Genomic DNA, 6,069 nt, shown 5'->3' with positions numbered 1-6,069 from the left:
TAAGCCTAACTAAAAATTACCCCAAACTGTCCTTTATTATTCTAAATATATTGATGTCAAAGTGTGTGTGTGTGTGTTTTTTTATGGTTTTTAGATTTGTAAAATTAATTACAAAGATAAAATACGTAAAACTTATGTGATGAAACTACACGGACTAAATAAATCCTAATACATGAAAATATTGACAAAGAAAAAAATTAAGACAAACACGGTTTATTCACCATATGTCAGGTATGTTACCAATGGTCATCAGCAGAAATATAACATCTTTGGATGTTAACATTTTGGATTAACATATCTACATATTGGATCTTCCACTAATTTCAGATGTTACACTTAAGGTATGCTTTTGAAGGCTCGAAGTCAATTACACCTCATAGTCTTTAATGCCATTATTTCCACTATTGTGATAGTTTTAAGTGTTGTCGATGGATAGTTTTTATATTATTTAATTCTCTGAAAATTCTTTCTACAGAAGCATTTGAAAAATACAATGCAAGCAAAAGTTTTAAGACTAGATTTTTCAGATTCTAGATTTAAAAATAGAGACATACCACAAACTGTTTTAGTTTAAAAATGTGTGTTCAGTATATTGCTGTACTAACTTTGATGGATAAAAATTCTCTTTTACATTATGTATCTTTTACAGCATGCGATTTTCACTTGGAGCATGAAGCTTACAGATCAATTTCATTTTTAAGACATGTGAACCTCTAAACTATCTTACAAGACTTTTAACTGTGAGTGATTAAACAAAAACATTTTAAAGGAGATATTTCTCAGATAATAACACAATATAAATCAATGGCGCCCAGTATTTTCTTCTCTAGTGGTATCCGAGAACATCAATGGAGTATAGAATGCCCAAGCTCAGTAGGGGGAAGTCCGGAAAGGTTTTCAAATATTAGGTTCTAAAATCGTTATTTTATAGTACGGCACTTCTAAACTTATAAAAGGGAGGGCAAAAGTCAGATCAGAGTACATAATGTTTACAGTCAAACCACTCTACTACTAATAACCAGGAAACTTATACATGGATAAATAAAACATTCTGTAGCAAAGGACTTATGTCCTTTCTTACACTTAACCTGCACACATACACACAATTCAAATTCTTACCTTTTTACACTTTTCTCAAGGTAAGGATTAGGTTAGGGGTTGTAAGGTTTATTTTAATTACAATATTAGTCATAAGAACAATGTTTAACGTAGAGTTGCTCTGTTAACACTAGAAATAAGCCTGAGGAACGTTCGTAATAAAAGGCATATTTATTTATTTACAAGGTAAAGTACGCCACACCACGTATTGCGTAACAGGCTACGCCGAGGCTGCATGCAAATTTTAAAATCTATAGCTCATTTAATTTTTGAGATGTTCTGCGGACAGATGAAAAAACAGACAATCATAGAGAAAGTTTTACATCCTCTCCCTCAGGAAAAATTAAAATTGTGTCAGCCTACTATGTCTTAGCCTTCAATGACGCTCAGCCAAATTCCATGATTGGAAATGTAACATCATATAACATATTTTTTCTGTGTAGAAATGAAGGTTTGCACAAAATAAAAATCAACAGATGAAATCTTTCACAATATATCTTGCCATACATTCCATTACAATTTTTAATAATTAAATTATGAAACTGATATGAAATTTTGAAAAAATGAAAAACTTGTTTATTTGACTTTTTATAAATACAGTTCTTTACGAACATTTTATCATACAATATATGAAATAATTCAAATTTTAAGTATTTTTTTAATTATTAAAGATGTCGGGTCATTGATAAATTTGACGTAATTTCAGCTACAAATCGCATTGTTATACATCATATTGCATAAGACTTTGTCTTTGTTGATTGCCCTATACAGAGTGCAGTTTTTGAAGCTGTTGGACAGAATAAAACAACTGAAGAAAATAATTTAGGCCTAGATTTCCCATAGCATTTGATGCCACCTGGTGAAAAGGGGACACGTGTCGTAAAACTCGTGTGCTACAATTACAATTACAAGTTATGATACAAGCAAGGCGATATACTTTGAGGTGTTGTCAAAATAATAATATATATGTTCTATAAAAAGGGAATGCTGGTACACCTAATCACATGTGTTTAAAAAATTATGATGGGTCTAGTGGTGGAATGGAAACTGTTGCCGCTGTATCAATGTTCAGCCGATCCGAACGAACCCGAAGTGTACGGTAAACTGGTTTCTGGGGATTGGGACTCTTCTGCTTTTGTATGTATGTAACTCAAAACCTTACAGTACTGACATTTGTAAGTTAGAATTTATTGGAAATGTCCAAAAGCCCATGGGGCACATCTCCGCAGACTGAAATTAGCGGTGTAAAACTGTCCGATGGAAAGAGGTTGAAGAGAACTGGAATACTTTCTGATAGCCTAATAGATAAAATGCCGGATTACTATGGTAAAGCTATAAGAAACTATTGCAATGATGTAAATGCAATGCTAAAGGCAGTTTGGGCAATACGGTTTCGTGGGTATCGACCGATAAATCCTCATCGCATCAACTTTGCGATGCATCAACTCATCCAACACCAGTAATGAACGCTATCAAGCTTATATTTAGAGATATGGCCAGTGAGGAGTTGTTACAAAAATGTTTGCTTTTAAAACTCAATATGTCAACGAATCGTCCAGAGTAATGTACTGGATCGCGTGTTCTCAAAAACCATTTTGTTGGAAAGGAAACCTTAGATCTGGGAGTTTGAGATGCTGTTTCCACTTTCAATGATGTGTGTGTGTGTGTGTGTGTGTGTGTGTGTGTGTGTGTGTGTGTGTGTGTGTGTGTGTGTGTGTGTGTGTGTGTGTGTGTGTGTGTGTGTGTGTGTGTATTCAGACTTAGTGTTTTAAAACAGTGTGGAATCAAAGTCATTGGTAAAAAAACGGAAGCTAAACGATGCCGATACCCTGCGGATAAAAAAAGCGGAGATTGCCATCCAACAATTTAAGAAAGAAGCCAGGACATTAAGAAAGAGGAAAAGACTAAAGCTAGAGGATCCAGATGAAGATCAAAACCTGGAAGGTTTTGAGTTAGAGTTTAATTCAGCAAGCAAATTATCAACAATTTCTGCCATTTTTGTGGTTTTTTCTGGAAATTTGATTTTTTTTACAAAATCTCAGAAACAAATATACAGAAATGACATATTTACTGTACTTTAAGGTAAGTGTAGTGGTGTTACTGAACTACTTTTATACCATTTAAAGCAAGTTTGTATGCTTTACTAAGGTAAATTAGTTTTAAAATGAATTTTCCCTAAAAATGACTAATAGGTTCTGAGATAATGGGGCATAAAAACAGAAAAATTACCATGCGCAAGATAGGGACGCCAGTCTCCCCTTTATAGCAGTGTTCAAATAATGTAAGATACAGCTATTACGACGCAAGAGTGCGCTGAAATAAAATATTATTACCAAGATTTAACATTGACTTTCCACTCTAATTTTGCTCTGTGGATATGTCACATGCTGAAATTTCAAATATTGGATTCAGTTCGTTTAATTTACTTATTCTGCTTTTTCTCGTTGCCATCACATTACGAATTAATGCTTAAATATTCACTAACGCTCTGCCCAATCCCATGGTGTGACATGTACTATAATCGAACTCGGAGTTAGTAATTATATACGTGAAGCTTTAGAAAAATTTCAAGTCTACTGGTCAGTTCATTTTCAAAATATCATCCGAACGAGCAGGTATTAATTTTTCCAGCACCACGATAGGCTTTGCTAAAACTCAGCCAATTAAAAGAGTCGAATGCTATTTGGTCTAAATATTAGATAATAGCTATTTGAATACGAGATTAATATTGTTCACAACTGCGAATGAATTTAATATTACATTATTACCTCATACCTGTAAAACTGTATTAATGTTTGTTTCTATGGTGTTTCCGTCTTATGAAAATTTAGGTCTTCCGGGCCCCAAAACATTGCGCTTCAGACTTGTACAATTTTTCTGAAATGGATCCGGGGATTATAATATTATGCAGTAACCATTACTTATCTCTGGAGCATTTGTTATATTGGAGCGCATGACTTGCAGTAAAATTAAAGTGATGGTGGGTGGTATGTGACGTTGTGAATTGCATTGATTAAATTTGAAATAAAATTTGTTACTTCTATTAACATTAACACTATTGCTCTTGTCATGATACGGCGCGGCGGGTTGAGTTGATAATGGAAACACCCTAAATAAAACAGCAAGAGCAAAACTCATCGAGCTACAAGTGGTTATAACAGAAAGACATATGTTTCATTTATTCTTAATAAAAAAAGATTATTAACTATAGAAACGATGAACAGTTATAGTTGTGGTGGCAACACAAGTAAAGTGTTGTCTCGCGTCTGCAAGGGGTTGTGACGAGCGCGCTACCTGTAGTACTGTTACTAAATATCATTATAACGGATCTGACCTGGTCCATTATCACTGATTGTCAGTCTTGAGTTAACATGTACATAAAATGTAATGTTACCAGAACGTGTATTTGAGATGGTATGGTTTTAACAACGCTTCAATTGTTTGACGCAGTTTAGAACTAATAATTTAATGGTAGACGTGCCTGAAGTATGGGACTGGGTGCTTAAATGCACAACTGAGTCCAATTTAATGTTTGTCTCCTTTTTATATACGCCCATACTCTGCGACCAACCCCAGAAACAGTTGTCGCTAGTCTTTTCGCAGTCTTCTCTCAGCCCTCCAACTCCTACATTTCCCCAGCTGGAAGGCCGCAAAATCGCCCTGATCCCGATAAATCCCGAAATAAATTTCAATATTTTTCAGTTTTATTTTTTATATATGGGTGATTTTGTGGGTTAGAATTTCCTCCACGATGTCTCATATGATCATCAGAAAGTAGACTATTATCAAAGCCAACTTGACGAACTGGAAGAAACAATACACGTTGTAACAATCAAATAGTTACCATTCAGTGACTTATTACATAATTTACACTTAATAATGATTAAAGAACTGATTTTGCTGGGGTTGCCCATTATGAATTATTATGTTTCTGCACACATCTGATAAATCTCCTCTGAACACGTTACCGATTTTGTTGTCAAGAGAAACTGTGCTAACCCCCACAATTTTGGCGTTCACCTTCGAGAATATTAAGCCTCAACAACACGCCATACTACAAAAATGGGACGTACGTAATTAATTATTATTTATTGTTACAATGAACGTAACTGGCTCTTTTTCAATTGCCATTTATTAATTACATATTGAAAGACAATCCAGACATCTCACTGTTGTAGTAACTAACTAAAATTGTGTTAGGTCTCGTCGAAGGGAGACCTTGGCCTGGCCGTTTGATCGCACTGTGATCAATTGTTCCAGTGAGGCTCTGAGCATTTGTTCTTTGATATAGTAGTTATGGTATCAATTAAATTTAATGCATTTACAGCAAAACAATATCACAAGTGGTGGATGCAGGATTGAATAGAATGTAATAATAATTTCTTACTGTTTGTTGACCAATACCAAAAGCACCTGAATATAAGTAATGATCATTGACGAAAGGTCCTAGTCTCTTCATTCACTTTCAGACGTGTAGTGTAAAAGCTGGCGTTGAGCAACATTGTCAGACTACCTCTGCTTCAGTGAATTATTCCGTATTTTACTCGAGTGAGAAGCCTTAGGTTTAAGCTTGACTTTAAACAACAGAAGATTTTTTTGTTCCTCTAAGCCCTATAAGGGATTCAGGAAAGTATTTACGTCTACCTCCGAAGAAATACTCTGAAAAATAATGATGGGTTGTTTTTCAAAGGGGAATCTATCTACGCCAATGGCGTTTTTTCTTTGTTATACTAAAAGATTTTAGGATCAAACTGTCCAAAGCCAGCTGCATATTGTTGTGATTTCCCGGGAATCGAACCCGCGATATCTGGGTTATAAAGAGCCATCTATATAGAGTGCCTAAACGCTGCCTTAATGTTGTTCTGTTCCAGACCTATAGTTATCTGGTTTGGTTACATATAAGTTGATTACATTTTGTGGCAGTAAAAATAACATTTTCGAGTATGTAGATGCAGGATATATCAATAGCTT

Source organism: Homalodisca vitripennis, chromosome 2 (genome assembly GCF_021130785.1).
Source record: "Homalodisca vitripennis isolate AUS2020 chromosome 2, UT_GWSS_2.1, whole genome shotgun sequence".
Classification (NCBI taxonomy): Eukaryota; Metazoa; Arthropoda; class Insecta; order Hemiptera; family Cicadellidae; genus Homalodisca; species Homalodisca vitripennis.
This window is presented reverse-complemented; position numbering follows the sequence as displayed.